At 36.4% G+C, this 23,451-nt stretch overlaps 4 long non-coding RNA genes across 4 annotated transcripts; 3 read left to right on the top strand and 1 right to left on the bottom strand.

Annotated features, from left to right (window-relative positions):
* The first annotated feature begins 1,636 nt into the window (after positions 1–1,636).
* LOC131018021 (uncharacterized) lies at positions 1,637–7,576 on the top strand. The gene is made up of 3 exons (XR_009099987.1): positions 1,637–2,046; positions 2,129–2,210; positions 6,615–7,576. It is a non-coding gene; the product is annotated as an uncharacterized LOC131018021 (long non-coding RNA).
* On the bottom strand, positions 2,273–3,007 carry LOC131018027 (uncharacterized). The gene is made up of 2 exons (XR_009099992.1): positions 2,868–3,007; positions 2,273–2,769 (listed from the first exon to the last, which is right to left on the bottom strand). It is a non-coding gene; the product is annotated as an uncharacterized LOC131018027 (long non-coding RNA).
* Positions 4,087–5,230, top strand: LOC131018067 (uncharacterized). The gene is made up of 2 exons (XR_009100011.1): positions 4,087–4,353; positions 4,950–5,230. It is a non-coding gene; the product is annotated as an uncharacterized LOC131018067 (long non-coding RNA).
* Positions 7,577–9,464: 1,888 nt separating the features above from the next.
* Positions 9,465–16,892, top strand: LOC131018074 (uncharacterized). The gene is made up of 2 exons (XR_009100013.1): positions 9,465–10,637; positions 16,643–16,892. It is a non-coding gene; the product is annotated as an uncharacterized LOC131018074 (long non-coding RNA).
* The last annotated feature ends 6,559 nt before the right edge of the window (positions 16,893–23,451 follow it).

The raw sequence follows: 23,451 nt of genomic DNA, 5'->3' as shown, positions 1-23,451 counted from the left end.
CTCTCTCCAAAGGGCATAGAAGCCTCCAGTTCGTTCAGCCAAGTTCTCAAGGTAAGACTTGGCTTCAATAACTTCATTCCCTTTGATTAGTTCACCTGCATTAAAGGAGAACCATCGTTCATTTCAGTTATTTCACACTTCACTCAACTCCAGCAACAACCAATCAGTTGAACACAAGCGAGGTATTTTGCTATATCAAATAACCATTCAGTTCGCATTCATATCAGAGGCATAATCACATTTCACCACTGTATCAAATGGGCATAATATGTATAACCATAGAAAGATTTATGCTTTACATCCTACTGCACTATAGAACAACCAACTTAAGAACCTCCATCCTTAACAACTACTAGAAACTAGAAAAGAAGAGGAAAGTGGAACTTAGCTTATAGGAGAAGGGCTGACTGCTCTGTCCAGTCGGGCCCTAGGAAATCGGTGAGGACGAACTCATGCTGCCCGATCGAAGCCAAAACGGCAGCAGCGGCAGCATGGCGTGGCTCGAACCTTCGACCCCGGAGATAGCAGCAACAGCGGACCCTCCCCTGCTCGCCGAAAATCGCACAGCAGCAGCGGCGCCGCTCACCGGTTCCGCGGCGGTGGCGGATCGAAGCAGCGGCGCGGCGAATCTCCCGGCCTTCCAGTTGCCCAATTTCTTTTCCAACCAACTACCCTATACCTGTCAAATTTCCTTTCCACCCACTCCCTATAATCCTCAAAGGTCTACACTTTATAGCTTTTGAGTAAAGCTTGTCTGCCATGTTCTTCTGCCAAAAGACTATAGTGCAGCCCAATTTTCATTACTTCTCAATTCACGAAGTTCTCTCTTCCAAAAGAAAGGGGAACGAACTAGAATTTCAGAGCCTTAAACAGCTGCACATTTTCGGACCACACAAACCCAGATTCAGTGAGCTCCTCCTCAACACAATTATCACAAGGTTTCATTCTCTTCAAATTATAATACTTTGCAGTATTGGGTAAAGCATCTCCATTTATTTTCACAAACACACAAATCTCAGCAACGAAAACATTTAGCCTCTTGCATTCAAGAAATCACACACACCAAAGCATAATCATTCTATTTTCTGTAATACTCCACACTTTTACTGTTTTTACATGAAAGCATGATTCATTGAAAAGAAAAGAGAAAAGATTTCATTTTGAAGCTTTGAAATTTTTGTCTCATGTCCTTGTGTGATGAGTCGAGAGGGAGGTGAGTTTTAGCCCGGTGGCTGCTCGACGCCGGCGACGCTACGGCGGCAAAGGCACCGCCTTTTTCCTCTTCCTGTGTCATATCCCAGTTTTTAATCACTGATTAAAGACTTAATAATTAGGGTTCGGCATCCATTAATAATAAAACTGATTTGATTTATCTGATATGATTTAATTGTTATATATGTGTTTTGATGTGCTAAATTCTTATTATTATTTGAATCCGTTTGAGATTTAAAGGATTATTGAGTAGTCAATAATTATTATTTCGGATTATAACTGACTTAGCAAAGTCATGTTATTTAATTTATATACGATAGAAATAGTATTTCTATTATTTACTTGAAGTCGTAATTAATTTTCGACTTATAAAACAAGTTATAAAATATGTAATTTATAGAGAGTTATGACGAAGCTTCGTTATATGAGAACCCGAAATTAGTATTACAAATACAGAATAAGGATTTTATTCATCACATTCATCTAGCACCTACACATTTCCACATCCATCTTACTCTTAAATAAATTGATGGTGTTGGAAACACTCATCATATGCCAACCATCCCACTAAACACTCATCATTCCACTAAACACTCATTATTCCACACACTCATCATTCCACTAAACACTCTTTACACCTTCTTTTGCCAGCCATCTTCTACACCTTTAACATCTCAACATGCAATTAGCTTTTATTTAATCAAAATCTTATCATCAATCCTCTGCCATTTCAATTAGACAAAAGCCAAGTTTTAAAAGCTAAGTTTCCTTCTATTAGTTCATCCGCTCTTTCCTTCTCTTTTCAACACACCCAACAAAGTTTAAAGTGCAGAGGTAAGTGTTCCAACCAATTCTCTTCTTCTTCCTTGGGGATACAACCCTCCATTTTAACTATGTTTATGTTTCCAAATTCCAGTAATCAAGCAGATTCAGATCCAAATTCATTGTTAAATTGTTGATTCGCAGATCAAACTTTGTGAGTTCAGAAAATTATCAAGGTTACCTCCTACTTTACTTTCTCCATACATTCATTTGTTAAATTACAAAACTATGATTCAAATGAAAACAGATCGAACACACGCATCCATTACCACTTCTTTTAGACTATTATTGTTTCAATTACATCAGCTTATCACCATCAGAGAACCACCAACAGAATAATACACACGCACACATTTTACTATAGTCTCTAATCTATTACATGTACAATCAGTTTTAATAAAAAGGAAATGAATGATTGAAAGAACAGATTAATAAAACCCTAATTTTGCTTTTGTGCGTGTGACTGGAATTTGGGGGGATGAGTCTCCCGTCCTTGTGTGTCCGAGTCAGGGGAGGGAGTGAGACAGCCGGCGGCTGCTCAGGGCCGGCGACGGCAACGGTGCCGCCGAGCCGCCTTTTCCTTGTCCTGCCAAAATGGGAGAGAAGAGGGTAGAGAGAGAATTGGTTAGGATTTCAGTTTAAAATAAAAAAAAAATAAAAGAGAGAAAAGGGGGAGAGACTTATCTTTTCCGGCGACGCGGCGGAAGCAGCGGCGCAGCGACACGAACGGCGGTTCTGTTCGGCCGGAAAAGAGGAGAAAAGGGAGGAGTTCAGATCTGTTTTTTTTTTAAAATAGAAAGGAGAGGAAAAGGGAGCTCAGATCTGGAGCCTACCTTCACGGCGAGGCAAGGCTCGGCCATCCACCACGATTCCGGCCATGGCGGAGACGGCGGAGAACGGGGGAAGCGGCGCGGCGACGCTCGGCTTTTCACAACGGCCGGAGAAGGCACATGCAGCGGCGGAATGGTCTCTGTCGACCTACCTTAAGGCCGAGGACGGCCGAGAAACGATGGCAACCGGCGAGAGCCGTGTTCTGCCATGGTGGAGGCGGAGGCGACTGTACCAGCGAGAGAGTGGGAAGAGGAGACCGAGGAAATGAAAAGAGAGGGGACGAGGCGACGGCGAGGCGGCGCGCCGGAGGCGGCGCCGACCTCAGCCGAGTGAGAGTGAGAGAGACGAGAGAGGCAGACCGAGAGGGAGAGAGTGAGAAAGGTGTGCGTGTGTTATGTGTTTTGTGTGTGTGGTATATGTTGGAGTATGTATTAGGGTTAGGTTTAGAGTGGGCCGAAAATTTTTAAAAAAAAAAGAGTGAGTGGGCCGATTTTTATTAATTTGGGCTCATGTTTTAATTTGTTTGGGCCGATTTTATTTTACTTCTGCTGGGCTCTTTTTGTTTTAAAATTGATGGGTTTTTATTTTAGTTGTGAAGGCTAATTTTATTTAAATGCTTGGGCTATTGTTTTAAATATAGGCCTACGAATTTTGGCCTTATTTCTTAAAAAAAAAAATGTTTAAATTTTCACTAAATTACTTAGTGAATTTAAATCTCTTGATTTAAATTTTAATATTGGAAGTTGGGATTATTTATTCTAAATGAAGTCCATTCTATTATTTAAATTATTAATGGACTTTAAAGCAAATATTTTGGGATTAAGCCCCATTTATTATATGATAAAATTATTTTCAAAGCTTACGAGTATGGATTTTTTTTTTATGGTTAAAATGTTTTATTTCATATCAATGGATTTTAAAATGTTTTATTATTTATAAATGAATAATGGAATTTCTTATTTATTTACATGATAAAAAAAAATGTGGAATTGTGTTATAGAATGATTAAGTATATGATTTACTTTATCAAATGAGCTTGGGATTTAATTGAGATATTAAATTGCTAAGCATGTGTTTATAAATGATTTATTTATTTAAGTGATGAAAATGTGCGAAGTATTGGAAAGCATGATTTATAATTTTCAGGGTGATAATATATGGCTTGTTCTTAATTGATGGAGTACTTGACTAAATGACGGGTATAGGGGGAGGTTATGGATTATGTACATGTTGATGTTCGAACAAATGGGTTCGAACCTATATGATAGTTACATGATAATTGGTTACATTTTATTGATTGAATGAAACGAGATTAATATGGATGCTAGAACCCTAAAACATTAAAAGATACCTTAGGCACGTAGAATTAGACTTTGTCTTATGACAATTTCTTCACGAACTTATCGACTCTTCATCAATGAAGGTCCGTGCGACAGAAAGTGAAGCAGAAGAAGAAACGACTCCACGCCAGCTTTAAGAACAATTGAGGTGGGCATTATTTTATTATTACGTATATAGAGATCCCCTGCGTGACGTAGGCCTCATATACGAATATATATGCATGATATGTTTTAACTGTTAATTTCAGTTTTATGAAAAGTTCAAATGATAAATGGCTCTTTATGAAATGATATGAAATGTTTATGAAATGAAATGAAATGTTTATGAAATGATTGACTGCCAAAAATGTTTATGTTTTTATATGTATCCTATCTGTGTTGGTTCGCCAACTTTAAAGGAAATCCAATTGGGATCCTATGCTAGACAAAGGTCGCTAGCTAGGGTTAACGTGTACACTTATGGAGACCGCGAGTCGCTTGCGACCGGTCTTGGCGTCCGTGGTAAGGAGGCCTCCTTCCCGGCGCGTGACAGAAAGGACAGATATGGATCATATAGACTGAAAATGGGATGCATCCACCTTTATGAAAATGAACGAAATGTTTTAGTAAGCGCAGGTCATTTCTGAAAACCCCTGTGTGTTACTGTTATGGCAGTTCAATTTATATATGTATGCATGTTGTATTTTCGGCTTATGTCACTGAGTATTTTTATACTCAGCCCTGCATGTATTTCTAAATGTGCAGGTTGAGCAGGCGATGGAATGGATTGGTGTTGAGCGGATTTCCCTTTTGATGTTTATGTAATGAAACCTTGAGTATGCATCTCCATATGCATAACTCACACGTTTTTCCGCTGCAAACACTCTGAATTTGTTATCGTATTGTGGAACTTATTACTCCTTCATTTTGTTTAACTTTCATTTGGGGTTTAGTCGTTATGGCTGACTCATTTGTTAATTACCCAAGTGGTTATATATATATATATACCACTAGTTTGTTGTTATTAATGTTGGTTATTTAGTAAATCCCTTTTTAATTTCCATTTCTTATTGTTCACCCAAGTCATAACCCCGGTTAACCCGTCATTGGGATAGTGGGCTGTGACATCCTGCTAACGAGAGAGAGAGAGAGGAGGAATTAGATTTTCAGATTCTGTATTTTGAGAGGAAGAGAAGGGAGATTTGGGGGTTTACCTGTGTGGGGCGGTGGCTGGTCGGAGCTGGTCTGAGCGGAGGGAGACAGGGGCGGCGTTGTCGTCGTTTGCCGGAGACAGAGAGGTGAGGCGTCGGAGTCGGCGGACGGTGGTGGTTAGCTCCCGCTGCTACGGCCGTCGGATCTGTGAACAAGCGAGAGATTTGAGAGAGAAACGATGGAGGTGGAGGGCTCAGCGGCGGTCAGTGGCGGTCCTCGCTGCTGTCGACCTGAATCGAGAGGGAGGAGGTGCCGCTGTGCTCGGCCACTGTCAGAGAGAGAGAGAGAGGGAAGTGATGGGCGTCCGTTTTAGCGCGAGAGAAGGGAGAGCAGTTGAGGGAGAGGAGAGTCGGAGCGGCGCTCGTCGCCGGGAGTGGTGGCACGCGGCCGGAGGAATTCTGAGAGAGGGAGAGAGGCGAGCAGCGTGATATGAGAAAAGGGGAGAAGGTGCGTGACTGATATGAGAAAGGGGGGAGGAGATATGGGCTTGAGTTGGGCTAGGGCTTAGTTTGAGATGTAGGGCTTGAGAATTTGGGCCGAGTGTTGGGCTTGGTTGTGGGCCGATTTTCTTTGTTTAATTTTCAGTTGGGCCTTTATTTTATTAAAACAGATGGGCCTTATTTAAATACCACTTGGGCCGATTTTTTTTAAGGAAAATGTTGGGCCTTAATTCAATTATTTAATAGATGGCCCTATTATTGTTTAATTAACTTGGGCTGCCCATTTTATAGTGGGCTGCGAAAATTTTTAAGAAAAAGGGGAAGGTCCTTGATTTAATTATTTTAAATGGGCTGCCCATTATTTATTAATTGGACTTATAGCAAGGTTTGAATAATTTTTATTTAAAGAATAATTTGCATAATAATAATATATTATTATTATTATTATGTGCATATACGATTAAGCATGAGATGATTTGTATAATAATATTATATAATTATTATGTGCATATTTTAAGTAATTACTTACCATATGCTAAGTATGCATTTGCATCATGCAATAAAAGTATTTATGATTTAATTGGTTTTATTTATAAATCCAATTATTTAAGAAAATTGAGTAAGAATATTGTTGGTGTTCTTAACTCAAGAGAAATATTTTCAAGTATTTATTTATTAAATTTTGAAAACCCGGCTAAGTGAATCATAGAATGTTAAGCACTACACCATGACTTAAGATTAGATACAAGGAGACCTATTGATAATAGATTTCTTGTAGGCTTCGAGCATCAGAAGGATTAGCACTGCTATTCCGATTCAGAGATAAGGTTAAACGACAGGCTTTGCCTATACAGGTGGGCATTATTTTATTATTACGTATATAGAGATCCCCTGCGTGACGTAGGCCTCATATGCGAATATATATGCATGATATGTTTTGACTATTTATTCAGTTCTTATGAAATGCTTATATGTTTAATGCCCTTTATGAAAATGAAAATGTTATGAAAATGAAATGTTTATGAAATGATTGACTGCCAAAATGTTTATGTTTTTATATGTATCCTATCTGTGTTGGTTCGCCAACTTTAAAGGAAATCCAATTGGGATCCTATGCTAGACAAAGGTCGCTAGCTAGGGTTAACGTGTACACTCATGGAGACCGCGAGTCGCTTGCGACCGGTCTTGGCGTCCGTGGTAAGGAGGCATCCTTCCCGGCGCATGATAGAAAGGAACAGATATGGATCATATGAAGGAAAATGATCGGCCGATCGACTTTATGAAAATGAAAGAAATATTTTAGTAAGCGCAGGTCATTTAAGAAAACCCCTGTGTGTTACTGTTATGGCAGTTCAATTTATATATGTATGCATGAATGTATTTTCGGCTATGCCCACTGAGTATTTTTATACTCAGCCCTGCATGTATTTCTAAATGTGCAGGTTGAGCAGTTGATGGAATGGAATGATGTTGAGCGGGTGTTCCTTTGACATTTCAAGAAATGTAACCTTGAGTATACATCTTCATATGTATATCTCACACGTTTTCCGCTGCAAAACACTTTGATTAGGATAACTTTATGTTATGAAATTGTGACACGTGTTATTGGGTAACCCACCTTAATCAGTTCTCATTTATGTGTATGTTTTATAAGTATCCAAATAATCATATATGATCCTAGCATTTTATCTATGAGTGACATTTCCATATACTTTAATGTTAAGTAATTGTCCATTTCCATTTCTTATTGTTCACCCCAAGTCATAACCCCTGTTAACCCGTCATTGGGATAGTGGGCTGTGACAGAGTGGTATCAGAGCGGTTCGTTCGCTCTAGCCCTAGAAACCTTATTCTAAAGAGTCGAGTCTAGTTTGATTCTTTAGACTTACACGGGTTCATATGGCACCGCTCAACACTCCATTGCATCGTGCTCAATCAAGGAAAGAAGGTAACTGCAGTTTCAACATTTTAAAGATGTTAATGTTCTAAAATGCTTCATGAATATGTTTATGTGAAGAGCAGGTTATGATGAAATGTTGAATGTTTTGCCTTTCATGGCATATTTTCGCAATCTATGATGTTATGATCAGACGAATGATAGAAAAATTGACATATGTTTTCCCGGAGAACATAGATTGCTATAAGTTGCATGATCACAATTTTAAAAGAACATAGACTACTAGATTAGTAGGATATCTCTACAATCTAGATTCTTAAGGTGATGATGTAGAAGAATGAAAGAGAACTTAGAGCATTTCAGCTCCCTCAAGAAAACAATGATTCTTTTGAACTACAAAGAGGAATGGAAAGATATGTACGAGGTAAAGGAAAAACACAGAATGACGATACGCGACGAATTCAAGGTAAACGTTGCATCAAAGGTTGAACCATAGTCTCTACGTTCAAATGTTCAAGTACGACGGAATATCAAATCGACTTTTGCTACAGGATAGATTTTATGAATAGAGTGTTTTGCCTGTGTACGTATGTCTGTGTGTATATGTCTTAAGAGAGGTTTGGAGTTTGAGATCAATAGGATAGGGAACCTTAAGATAAGTTTAATTGTCATAATGAACTTATGTTTTGTTATGTATAGTATGTTCATGGCCCTTCAAGTTCGGGACGATGTTTCTCGTGTGACTGGGAGGTGATGATGTTGGACCTGGCCAGTCCACATGATCCAAATCTCAGTAGACGTCTTTTGGGTTGAAAACCCATGTGTTTCAACTTTCGGTTGAAAAGCCAGGTGGGTTCGTACTCGAGGTCATTTTGTTCGACCTAGTAGTTAATCATTTCATACCCTCTGGTCATTCTTTTGATTCTCTTGAACAATTTCTACAACACCTTGCTTTGATGTTGTGTTGAGTTTGAGCCTTGCAACTCGTGAGTTGTCATAATAGATTCCCTTGTTTGATAAGACCAAGAAATGTTAGTCTACCGATGTAGTATACTACCCAAATTATGGCTTCGTATAATTGTGTCTCATTGTAATTAGTTGAGATTAGTCTTTGTCCTGTTAGTGATATCGACCACTCATTACGATAAAAATTCAAAGTTTAAGCTAAGACCGTAATATAGTGTTCGAGTACGAGGACTTAAGTTAATTGGTCTATGATAGTTTTAAGATAGATTCATAGGAAAGTGTTATGCATGTGATAGGTAACAAGAAATGGGTTGATGACCATTTTGGTCTTTGAAAAATAGGATACCCCGTAGATGAGCCCTAGGAATGAGGTAGGAGTAATGAACCGCCGCAAAAGAACGAGGGAACTTATTCTCAAGTAAATCTCGTGTATATAAATTGGAATTGAGAATCCAATTGATACGAGGAGAGACCCGAATCTATTCTAGATCGGAAAGTTAAAGTACTAAGGAATAAGTCGATACCCTTAGTAATAGTTCTTTGGAAGCACCATCATCAAGAAGAGGCGACGTGGGAACTCGAGTTTAACATGAAGGAGAAGTACCCAGAATTATTTTCATGTGGTACAACTTTCGGACGAAATTTCTTTTAAGGAGGATAGTATGTCATACCCCGACTTTTAATTCCTGATTAAGGGCTTAATTATTAATAATTAGGGTTCGGCATCCATTTATAATAAAAACTGGTTTGATTTATCTAATGTGATTTAATCATTATATATGTGTTTTAATGTGCTTAGTTAAAGGAAAATTTTTATAAATGTGGTGCATAAGTTTTAATTGGTGAGTTAAGTGTATTTATATGAGCCACATGAATTTTAAATTATGCATGAAGTCATGAATTTTATCTAAATTTGATAGTACATGTAACACCCCGTACTTTTCCCTATGTTGTGAGATAGTGTCTTAACACTATTGAGAATACTGAGATGTCAGAGAGATTGACTGTCCTATTAAGAAAATAGGAATAATGAGTTGGAAATAGAGTCGAGAAAGAAAGAGTGAAAAACCTTGATAAAAAAAAACTTGATAAAAAAAAAATCGGTCGGAGAGACGTCTAGTTTGTCTGTGTTTACCGACTGCTTTGACGTGATATTATGTGAAATTACGTGACTGATTGATTATGTGAGTTTTGTTACGTATGTCATTGTGAGCAAGTTATTATGATTTTTATTTGATAACCTTAGCACTTGGAATTTTAATTAAGTTTTCAAAGCAAGTGCAATTTATTTTTACCGAGAAATCAAAGAATGTCGGTTTATGAAAATTTTTCCAAACAAAATATTTTCAAATTATTTTTCCTATGATGAGGAATATTATAATTGAGTGAGTGCACTAATATTAGTGCCATATTTATTTTAAATATTGGTCACAATAGTTTTGTGTTATAGCATTGCATTAATTAGTAATTAGTCTTTTATGATTTTGTTAATGTAGCTTAATACATGATTTATTCTAGACTACACAACCTTACACACACATGATTATTTTAATCTAATAAGCATGTGATTAATTTCCTTAGCCTTACTTGAAGTGGACGTGTGGTATGAAGATGAAGGGAAGAGATTAGTGTATAGGGGGACAAGTATTAAATGGTGAATAGTGTTTGGTCTCCAATCATCCTTCCTAAGCAAGACAAATTCACTTCATTTCCCTCATTTTCTTCACCATTCGGCCACTCTCAATTTCTCTCCCTCTCTTCCGATTTTGCTCCAAAAGATCACCATAGATGAATCACCAAAGCTTCCAAGTTCACATCAAGATCAATTCCTCCACCAAATCAACATAAACACCTTTCAATTCTTGAAGATTTCAAGAGGACCGTGGGGTTTGGTTTGAAGAGTGAGAAAGGAAAACTTTGATTTTTGTTTAATCTTGGGTAAGTGATTCTTATTTTTATAGATCTAGATTGTATGATGTTATATGTGAGTATATGATCATGATTGAGCAAGAAAATCACCCAACTTATTTCTATGAAATTTTCGAAAATTAGGGGCTTGAAACCCTACGAAAAATTGTTGTTTGTTTTCTTGAATTGGCTTGAGTTATATGATGATTGATGAATATTGAGTTAATATATATGAATATCTTGATGATTAGCCATGAGATATAGATTTTTCTATTAGGTTAGTTTACCTAAAATTGGGATGTTGAGATCCTATGAATCAATTGATGTATTGATGATGGATTTGAGTTTATGAGATGATCTAGATGATTAATGATGGATGAGATTGAAGCTTGAGGTTGAGAAATGAAAAATGAAAAGTGTTAGTTTGAGGAAGAAGATGACATACATATGTATCTATATGTGATCTTGTTTTATGATGTTGATTTGTGCTAATTGGTAACCTAGGATGTTAGAACTATGATTTGATCAATAGGTTATATATGATTAGTGATATTTTCAAAAGAGTTTAGTTTAATAAAAATTAGGACTTTTTGCCTATGTGTTATTTAAGTTATTTTGGCTTAAGATATATGTATTTGAGCATGATATTAGTGTATAATTATGTTTGAGTAAGTCTTTTGTTGGCTAAGAAATTTTTGACTTAGTTTAGTTTGTATGAGTTTTTGAGTTTTCATATTTTGAGAAGTCGATGATTGATAAAATGAGGTCTAATTGCTTTATGACCATTATGTGAAAGTTTGTCATGTTTTATTAAGAGTTTTATGATGATACATGAAGTTTCATTAGAGTTTAGTACATGATAAAAGGGAATCTATATGTGTATAATGATCTATATGATGAATGAGATCGTGTTTGAGTATTTGAGTAATTTTGATCATGAAAATGAGAAGAGAATTTTAATGATGCGTTCATTGAAACGTTTTACTAGAGATTTGAGGTTATGATGTAAGAAGAGAGTCAAGATTTGAGTATGATGTGCATTATATTGTGCTTGAATGTTTGTGAGTGTTATATGTGTTTAAAATGAGCTTTAATGAGTTTCCTTGAAGGAATGTTGAGTTGAGTATTTTAAGAGTTTGAGATGAGATTTTGGTGAATTTCGTAGGCCTACTGACCTACTGTGATCGACGGTTTTTCAATGTCAAAAAGCTTTGAAATTTTAATACCAAGTCTCTACATGAGTCTTGAGAACATCGGTAAAATTTCAAGTCAATTGGACTTCGTCTATTATTTTTATAAAATACAAAACCGAAACTGCACATTACTACCGAGAGTTTTAGAGAGCAGGGGAAAGAGTCATTCATTTCAGTAGCTTCCTGTGTGATCTAGCTTTCCAAAATTTTATGGTATTAACCTTATTGTGTTAGCTAGATATCCACAAAATTTGAGCCCAGTTTGACAATATTTACTATTTTTTTCAAAAATCCAAGTTTTCGATTGCTCAAAACTGCCGAATATGGTAGACTGTAGTAAAACAGTCATGTCTCCTACAATACTTGGAGTTTTTGACTCTACTTTTTTTTTATATGAAAATAGACTCGAAGACCTTTCTTTTGGTATGAGTCTCGAGTCCAAGAGGTGTCGGAGTAAGAACAGGTTAGATTTTGAAGTTGAGTCAGTGTAAAAACAGAGCATGTTTTGATAATGTTTGATTGTGTTTTCTTATGTGCCTTATGTGATTGTGTTGTCTATGTGTTGAATGAGATTAGACGAGCCTTATATGAGAGATAAATCGAGACTTAGTACCATGATTTTCTTGAAACCTATCCTTGAACTTAAGGATTTGAGATGAGTGGAGAGTTAATATAGAGTTGAGTAAAGAGATAGAACATGAGATAGAGCATGAGTTAAGGCTTTATGAGTATGGATTTTAAAAGGATTAAAATGTTTTAAATCAATTCCTTTTTAATGGAGTTTAAAATGCTTATTTAAGTCATTTATAAATGAATAATGAGAAATGCGTAAAGGAGTTCGTAAATGAATCGCGGCATGAGATTTTCAATTTCCCTAGTAAACTAGGGAGATATTATGAAGGAACAAGCAATGAACGAGATTCTCACCACCGAGTCACTACAACAATTGGAGAAGGAAAAAGTTCAGGCACAAACAAGATATGTACACCACCTCAAGATGGAGGTAAAGAAAAAGGAAATGGAAGGAAAGCACTAAAACTAAACTTAAGGTATAACCCAACCCCAAGGCTAGTAGGCTCAAGCTAAGAGAGTGAATGCTTTGACTAAAGTGCCAGAAGCTACAGCAAGAATAAAGTTGGAACGCCACCACAATGGAAACTTAGAAAACCACATTAAATAATCATTTGAAAATGAGAAAATGAGTTTACATGGCAGAAGGAGTGCCATTAATCTTTAAGTGAAAGTTACCAAGATAATGAGAAAAGTTTGATGTTAGAATTTCCTAGTCAAATCTGAGAAGGTGACTTAGGACAAAGGAAACAATTAAGGTAGTTCACCACTTTACTAAGATGAAGTGGGTGAAAGAATGTTGTTAGGTCCTGAACTGGTCCAACAGATGATTGAGAAAGTCGACCACATCAAACAAAGAATCAAAGAAACTCAAGATAGACAAAAGTCTTACGCCGATAAACGCCGATCGGAATTAGAATTTAATGTTGGGGATCGATTTTTCCTCAAAGTCTCTCCCTCAAAGGGAGTTATACGTTTCGGGAAATAGGGGCAAGTTACGACCCCGTTATATAGGACCTTTTGAGATCCTAGATAAGTTAGGCCTTTGTAGCCTATAAGTTGGCTCTGCCACCAAGCATTGTGGATGTATACAATACGTATAGCATCTCGCAATTAAGAAAGCATGTGATTAAGCAAGATAAAGTAGTCCTAGCCAGGACCTAAGTTGTGAAGAGAAATCAGTCCAGATACTTGATCGCAAGATTCAAGTTTTACGAGGCAATGATATTGTTCTCGTCATGTAGTGGAACCATCACAGGATGGAAAAGGCCACAAAAGAGAAGAGTGAAATGAATGACTAGTATCACAAGCTAGAATACCAGATATGCAATTCCGAGGACGGAATTTTTTTTAAGGAGGGAGGGATGTAATACCCCGTTTCCCCGAGCTAAATTTAGAATTTATTTTGAACTTAGAAGTCAGGATGATTCACGCCGGATATAAAGAAAATAAATTTATTTTAATTCCAACAAAAGTAATTTACAAAAAGCATTTGTAAATTTAATTATTAAATTTATGTGCGTTGCATATTTATTTAATTTAGCATTCAAGAAGTTTCACGAGATACTTATTTAGCGAACCCTAAAGTATTTATTACAGTCCCGATATTTTATCCTGAGGGATTTTATTAGTCCAATCAACACTCACACTTTACACTCTTTCCACCTACCCAATTTCTTTTCCAACCAACTACCCTATACCTGTCAAATTTCCTTTCCACCCACTCCCTATAATCCTCAAAGGTCTACACTTTATAGCTTTTGAGTAAAGCTTGTCTGCCATGTTCTTCTGCCAAAAGACTATAGTGCAGCCCAATTTTCATTACTTCTCAATTCACGAAGTTCTCTCTTCCAAAAGAAAGGGGAACGAACTAGAATTTCAGAGCCTTAAACAGCTGCACATTTTCGGACCACACAAACCCAGATTCAGTGAGCTCCTCCTCAACACAATTATCACAAGGTTTCATTCTCTTCAAATTATAATACTTTGCAGTATTGGGTAAAGCATCTCCATTTATTTTCACAAACACACAAATCTCAGCAACGAAAACATTTAGCCTCTTGCATTCAAGAAATCACACACACCAAAGCATAATCATTCTATTTTCTGTAATACTCCACACTTTTACTGTTTTTACATGAAAGCATGATTCATTGAAAAGAAAAGAGAAAAGATTTCATTTTGAAGCTTTGAAATTTTTGTCTCATGTCCTTGTGTGATGAGTCGAGAGGGAGGTGAGTTTTAGCCCGGTGGCTGCTCGACGCCGGCGACGCCACGGCGGCAAAGGCACCGCCTTTTTCCTCTTCCTGCCAATGAGAGAGAGAGAGAGGAGGAATTAGATTTTCAGATTCTGTATTTTGAGAGGAAGAGAAGGGAGATTTGGGGGTTTACCTGTGTGGGGCGGTGGCTGGTCGGAGCTGGTCTGAGCGGAGGGAGACAGGGGCGGCGTTGTCGTCGTCTGCCGGAGACAGAGAGGTGAGGCGTCGGAGTCGGCGGACGGTGGTGGTTAGCTCCCGCTGCTACGGCCGTCGGATCTGTGAACAAGCGAGAGATTTGAGAGAGAAACGATGGAGGTGGAGGGCTCAGCGGCGGTCAGTGGCGGTCCTCGCTGCTGTCGACCTGAATCGAGAGGGAGGAGGTGCCGCTGTGCTCGGCCACTGTCAGAGAGAGAGAGAGAGGGAAGTGATGGGCGTCCGTTTTAGCGCGAGAGAAGGGAGAGCAGTTGAGGGAGAGGAGAGTCGGAGCGGCGCTCGTCGCCGGGAGTGGTGGCACGCGGCCGGAGGAATTCTGAGAGAGGGAGAGAGGCGAGCAGCGTGATATGAGAAAAGGGGAGAAGGTGCGTGACTGATATGAGAAAGGGGGGAGGAGATATGGGCTTGAGTTGGGCTAGGGCTTAGTTTGAGATGTAGGGCTTGAGAATTTGGGCCGAGTGTTGGGCTTGGTTGTGGGCCGATTTTCTTTGTTTAATTTTCAGTTGGGCCTTTATTTTATTAAAACAGATGGGCCTTATTTAAATACCACTTGGGCCGATTTTTTTTAAGGAAAATGTTGGGCCTTAATTCAATTATTTAATAGATGGCCCTATTATTGTTTAATTAACTTGGGCTGCCCATTTTATAGTGGGCTGCGAAAATTTTTAAGAAAAAGGGGGAGGTCCTTGATTTAATTATTTTAAATGGGCTGCCCATTATTTATTAATTGGACTTATAGCAAGGTTTGAATAATTTTTATTTAAAGAATAATTTGCATAATAATATTATTATTATTATTATTATTATGTGCATATACGATTAAGCATGAGATGATTTGTATAATAATATTATATAATTATTATGTGCATATTTTAAGTAATTACTTACCATATGCTAAGTATGCATTTGCATCATGCAATAAAAGTATTTATGATTTAATTGGTTTTATTTATAAATCCAATTATTTAAGAAAATTGAGTAAGAATATTGTTGGTGTTCTTAACTCAAGAGAAATATTTTCAAGTATTTATTTATTAAATTTTGAAAAGCCGGCTAAGTGAATCATAGAATGTTAAGCACTACACCATGACTTAAGATTAGATACAAGGAGACCTATTGATAATAGATTTCTTGTAGGCTTCGAGCATCAGAAGGATTAGCACTGCTATTCCGATTCAGAGATAAGGTTAAACGACAGGCTTTGCCTATACAGGTGGGCATTATTTTATTATTACGTATATAGAGATCCCCTGCGTGACGTAGGCCTCATATGCGAATATATATGCATGATATGTTTTGACTATTTATTCAGTTCTTATGAAATGCTTATATGTTTAATGCCCTTTATGAAAATGAAAATGTTATGAAAATGAAATGTTTATGAAATGATTGACTGCCAAAATGTTTATGTTTTTATATGTATCCTATCTGTGTTGGTTCGCCAACTTTAAAGGAAATCCAATTGGGATCCTATGCTAGACAAAGGTCGCTAGCTAGGGTTAACGTGTACACTCATGGAGACCGCGAGTCGCTTGCGACCGGTCTTGGCGTCCGTGGTAAGGAGGCCTCCTTCCCGGCGCGTGATAGAAAGGAACAGATATGGATCATATGAAGGAAAATGATCGGCCGATCGACTTTATGAAAATGAAAGAAATATTTTAGTAAGCGCAGGTCATTTAAGAAAACCCCTGTGTGTTACTGTTATGGCAGTTCAATTTATATATGTATGCATGAATGTATTTTCGGCTATGCCCACTGAGTATTTTTATACTCAGCCCTGCATGTATTTCTAAATGTGCAGGTTGAGCAGTTGATGGAATGGAATGATGTTGAGCGGGTGTTCCTGTGACATTTCAAGAAATGTAACCTTGAGTATACATCTTCATATGTATATCTCACACGTTTTCCGCTGCAAAACACTTTGATTAGGATAACTTTATGTTATGAAATTGTGACACGTGTTATTGGGTAACCCACCTTAATCAATTCTCATTTATGTGTATGTTTTATAAGTATCCAAATAATCATATATGATCCTAGCATTTTATCTATGAGTGACATTTCCATATACTTTAATGTTAAGTAATTGTCCATTTCCATTTCTTATTGTTCACCCCAAGTCATAACCCCTGTTAACCCGTCATTGGGATAGTGGGCTGTGACAGTAACACCCCGATTTTTCATAAACTTTTCAATTTAAAATCTTTGAAAACTAATAGATAAAAATAAAATTTCTTGAATTATAAAAGTTTAAACCAATTTAAAATCAACTTGTCAAAACTAAAGTAGTAACATGAAATAAAATGATAAACTAAAAAGTAACATGTTTCAACTTAAATTTCTATGGAAATACTAAATCTCTAGTCATTCTCGACTTCCATGGCCACCTCAACTCCAGAACTGCAAAACTGAGAAGATAAGGGGTGAGCATATTGAAAATATACTCAGTGAGGAACATAACAAAATATTCATATATGTCACATATATAATTAAATCACATTATCATACTTGCAAACATACGCCAAGAGACCGGAGCCCCTTGACAAACATAATCATAGTTTGAGTCGATGGCTTAAGTCCCATGACCAAACACATACATAGATCAATGGCTTAGGTCTCATGATCAACTTATCAACATAGATCAATGACTTAGGTCCCATGATCGCACATAACATAGATCAATGACTTAGGTCCCATGATCACACATAACATAGATCAATGGTTTAGGTCCCATGATCACACATAACATAGATCAATGGCTTAGGTCCCATGATCACACATAACAACATAGTCATAAGATGCACGTAAACAAGTAATCAAACGTGATAATAAAAACATATATAACCATATGAATAAGCGTAAAATCCCTCACCTTAAAGTCGAAGGCAATTAACTAAAATCCAGAATAAAAGGTCTTAATAGCGCCGCACCTGAAGAATTCAGAAGAATTCGTCAAAATCGCAGCTGAACAGACCAATCAGCTTCAAGCCTTCGTTTGAAGCCTCAAACGTCCTCAAATCGTATTTTGCCCAGAAATACGACTTATTCGTCTTCGAGAGAGCTTTCCGTGGCCGCCTGTTTCGCTTGAATCGGAGTTCTGTGGAGGAAGTTATGGCCGTTCTCCCGAAACTGCCAGAACTTGATTTCCTGCGAAAATCTTACTCCAGCTCAGATCTTCTGAACTGTATCCCGCTCAGCTTTCACCGTTGGATGGACAACGTTCTATGAAAGTCCCAAGGGAGAAACTGCCTACACGTTTCTGGCCCTCTCTGCTCTCTAAAACCCTAATTATAATTAGTGTGTCCGTCTGTTTTAGGGTTTGAAAATAGATCCCATATTTATACTAGTTTCTAAAGAGCTTTTGATAAATATAAAAAATTATTTTCTATGTATATCTCCTACTAAGATAAAGAATAAAGATGATAAAAGGAGTTCTAATTCTAATAGGAATCATTAATAATAATAATAATAATAATAATAATAATAATAATAATAATAATAATAATAATAATAATAATAATAATAATAATAATAATAATAATAATAAGAATAAGCTATACAAGAAAATACCGTTAATTAAACTTATAAAATAAATCTAAGTTATCGGGGTGTTACAACTACCCCACTTAAAATAATTTCGTCCTCGAAATTCTAGTCACGATTCTTGAGCCATATAATCTAGTTCTATGGTGAGGTAACTTCATCATTCGTCGTTATCCTCATCACCATCGCTCTCATCCCTCCTTGTCTTTTTCCTTTGTGGTCCCTCTTCCTTATTGCTTTGGGGTTCCTCTTCGGGATCTTCCTCGCTAATTATCTCATCTTTTCTTTTAAGTCCATCGGCCCAAAAACACCAACGATCAAGTAAATTTCGAACAAATGAATCATAAGATTCTAACGACGTAACCATATCGTACACTTCTTGGGCAATGAGTCGTAGCGGTGCAGGCACTTTGCTCATGAGATGTTTGGTCGCATAAAAATCCCCTATAAAGACTCCTAGTTCGTTCAATTCGTGAAAGAGGTTGCTCATCCTTTGCACGTGTTCCACGAACCCGTAGTCGCTACTCCATGTATGGCAGTCGTACACCGATTGCAGCCTCCTAATCCCTTCGTATCTCTCGCTTTGTACACGCAAGAATTCACAACGTTCACTTAATCTTTCATATTCTTCGCGCAATTTCTCCATTCGTGCTTGTAGGGTAACTTGAGCTCTAGTGGGAGTTTGACGTGTCCGTGCCATCTAACAATTTCACAATTTCAACTATTTCTAACGAAGCTAAACATAATAGTACTAGAACATAAAGGCATCATAAAAAAAAAAGTCATGTAAAACATCATAACGGCCATATACTTAAACAATTAAAACACATACCTTGGAGTTGATGCAGCACATGAGTTTCGAATGACTAGGCTTATTTAACCCTTTAAGCTTACTTAAACCTTTTTAAAAGCAAAACAATTTTTTTTTAAAGCACGAGCCTACAGGAACGTAGACCCACTCTGATACCACTATGTAACACCCCGATTTTTCATAAACTTTTCAATTTAAAATCTTTGAAAACTAATAGATAAAAATAAAATTTCTTGAATTATAAAAGTTTAAACCAATTTAAAATCAACTTGTCAAAACTAAAGTAGTAACATGAAATAAAATGATAAACTAAAAAGTAACATGTTTCAACTTAAATTTCTATGGAAATACTAAATCTCTAGTCATTCTCGACTTCCATGGCCACCTCAACTCCAGAACTGCAAAACTGAGAAGATAAGGGGTGAGCATATTGAAAATATACTCAGTGAGGAACATAACAAAATATTCATATATGTCACATATATAATTAAATCACATTATCATACTTGCAAACATACGCCAAGAGACCGGAGCTCCTTGACAAACATAATCATAGTTTGAGTCGATGGCTTAAGTCCCATGACCAAACACATACATAGATCAATGGCTTAGGTCTCATGATCAACTTATCAACATAGATCAATGGCTTAGGTCCCATGATCGCACATAACATAGATTAATGACTTAGGTCCCATGATCACACATAACATAGATCAATGGCTTAGGTCCCATGATCACACATAACATAGATCAATGGCTTAGGTCCCATGATCACACATAACAACATAGTCATAAGATGCACGTAAACAAGTAATCAAACGTGATAATAAAAACATATATAACCATATGAATAAGCGTAAAATCCCTCACCTTAAAGTCGAAGGCAATTAACTAAAATCCAGAATAAAAGGTCTTAATAGCGCCGCACCTGAAGAATTCAGAAGAATTCGTCAAAATCGCAGCTGAACAGACCAGTCAGCTTCAAGCCTTCGTTTGAAGCCTCAAACGTCCTCAAATCATATTTTGCCCAGAAATACGACTTCTTCGTCTTCGAGAGAGCTTTTCGTGGCCGCCTGTTTCGCTTGAATCGGAGTTCTGTGGAGGAAGTTATGGCCGTTCTCCCGAAACTGCCAGAACTTGATTTCCTGCGAAAATCTTACTCCAGCTCAGATCTTCTGAACTGTATCCCGCTCAGCTTTCACCGTTGGATGGACAACGTTCTATGAAAGTCCCAAGGGAGAAACTGCCTACACGTTTCTGGCCCTCTCTGCTCTCTAAAACCCTAATTATAATTAGTGTGTCCGTCTGTTTTAGGGTTTGAAAATAGATCCCATATTTATACTAGTTTCTAAAGAGCTTTTGATAAATATAAAAAATTATTTTCTATGTATATCTCCTACTAAGATAAAGAATAAAGATGATAAAAGGAGTTCTAATAATAATAATAATAATAATAATAATAATAATAATAATAATAATAATAATAATAATATGCTATACAAGAAAATACCATTAATTAAACTTATAAAATAAATCTAAGTTATCGGGGTGTTACAACAAATACCATTATAACTCAATAATAAATTTTCGCCTTCATGAGGGTATATCACATAAACATCCGAAATATTATACACCAAATTTTTCATGACAATATTAAACACCAAATTTTTCATGAGGGTATTATCCACCAAATAATAAAACAATCAACATCAACATCCGAAATATTAAACAACAAATTTTTCATGATGATATATCACATAATACAAACTATCATCTACGATACACCAAATTTTTTACATCTAAAAAAATTAATTTAGCAACATAATGTATTACGCATACATAGATGCATAATAATAATTAATAAAGGGTTAAGTACCAAATACCCCCCCCAACGTTGGGGCCCCTATCGCATATAGGACCCTATAGTCAGGGTCCGCGCTGTTTACTACCTCAACGTGGCTAAACCTAAGCAAATCCCCCCCTCAAATACCAAATACCTCCTCTGCATTAAGTCACCGTTGGGGGGTATTTGGTACTTAATACCTAACTATAGGGTCCTATACGCGATAGGGGCCCAACGTTGGGGGGGGGGGGATTTGCTTAGGTTTAGCCACGTTGAGGTAGTAAACAGCGCGGACCCTGACTATAGGGTCCTATACGCGATAGGGGCCCCAACGTTGGGGGGGTATTTGGTACTTAACCCATTAATAAATCTAAACTAAGTTTCATTTCATGATTATCCTCAACAAAATAAAAAATATCGCATAATGTAGCAATTAAATATTACATAATAATCTACATATGAGAAATATGAACCTCTTGTAGCTCGCTTCAGTTCCTAGATCCTGGGGCAAAGAAACTTTCAATTTGTGAGTTCTCCAGCTCTCCACGACATTTTTTTTGTTCATTTACAAGGTTTCACAATTATTTGTGTTCCCTGCCCACAAACAAACCAACAAACCAAATATCATCGTATCAAATAATTTCCCGTGAACTAAGTGTACCTTTATCGTATGAAATAATATACCGTGAACTAAGTGTACCTTCTTGATGTTGACAAATCGTTCACATGAAATCTACCATTACCCTTACAGCTATACCATATTTCCACGTGAAACAGAATAAAAATTAAAATTGCGCAGATAATTCTATGCGCAAAGAAGTGTGCGCATCGATTTAGGCAAGGAAAAGAAAATTCATGCGCATAGATCTAATTAAATGCGCACTAAATAATTAACTTGCGCATAAGATAATTAAATGCGCACTAAATAATTAAATGCGCATAGATCTAATTAACATGCGCATAAGATAATTAAATGCGCACTAAATAATTAAATGCGCACTAAATGCGCAAAGAAATAATTAACTATGCGCATCGATATGGACTATGCGCATCGATATGGATTTTCCGCAAAGAAATAATTACTAAATTTTCGCAAAGAAAATTCATGCGCATCGATATGGACTATGCGCACTAAATTTCCGCAAAGAAATAATTAAATGCGCAAAGATACATGTCACAACATTTTCCAATCAGTGGACAAAACACGGAAAACAATATCACTCAAACTACCAATAACCAATAATTGGTGTACTTGTCTGACAGTACACACCAAAGGTAGCAACTCAAATAATAAGAAACAAATGAAATGGTCATGGACTAAATTAGCTCAAAAAAGTGGGTAGTTTTGAAATGTATTTTGGAGGAGTTGGGTAGTATAGAAAACCTCCCTTCATTAAATTCGTCAAAAAAAAATCTCACTTATCCATTTTTTTGTCCACAAACAAAGTCTTATTTAACTTTTTGAACCATCACATCATACATTTTCTCTTATATTTAACTATAAATTGTACTTTTATTTTACTCCATTTTTTAACTAATATTGTACTTTTATTCTACTTTTTTGTACTAACACTACCCTACAAATTGTATCTTTTTTTGTAGATCTATCATTTTATGCCAAATATATTGTATAAAATGAAGTTGTTTCTATAGATCTTCAAGTTAGATTGTAGAAGTATGAGTTTTTTTAGATTTATATCATAGATCTATCTATTTTTACTAATAAAGTACTCCCTCCGTTCCAAACAAAATCTCCTGTTTCTTTTGGGCACGGTTATTAAGGAGCAAGTTAATTAGAATATTAAGTGGTGTTGTATAAAGTTAAAATTTAGTGGGTCCTACAATAAAGTAACTTAATTAAGGTTTAAGAGATTAAGGTTTTAATTAAGACTAAATTAGTAATTTAATTAGACACTTATTATCCCTTATTTTTTTCCAAAAAGGAAACATGACATTTCGTTTGGGACAACCCAAAAAGAAAAACAGGACATTTCGTTTGGGACGGAGGGAGTATTATTTAAAGAGTTTACATCCTAGATCTTTATATGAGTTGAAACATAAGTAAATCTTATTCCTATTAACATAGTATAAATTAAATCCGATCACTTTGTTTGGAACTCACTTTAAATATTTTTGATTCTATTTTTCTAACTATCAAACCTTTCTTTAGAGTTCGTTGTAAAGATTTCGATCGATGCTTGTTACTTTTCTGCTTTTTTAAAAGTATATTAAGTTTTGTTTTTTCTAATTTTCCGCTTTTAAACTCACATTTACTCATTGAAATCACATTAAAAGTGATGTTCTTCTTTCTACCTTTTTTTATTTATTGTGTAGTTTTTGTCTACTATATCTTTTCTCAATATTTAATTACTTTATAGGAATTACTAATTATTTTTTGTTTTACATCTTTTCA

This window comes from Salvia miltiorrhiza, chromosome 1, assembly GCF_028751815.1.
Source record: "Salvia miltiorrhiza cultivar Shanhuang (shh) chromosome 1, IMPLAD_Smil_shh, whole genome shotgun sequence".
NCBI lineage: Eukaryota > Viridiplantae > Streptophyta > Magnoliopsida > Lamiales > Lamiaceae > Salvia > Salvia miltiorrhiza.
Note: the sequence above shows the minus strand (reverse complement) of the source record. Positions and strands in the feature narration are given on the sequence as shown.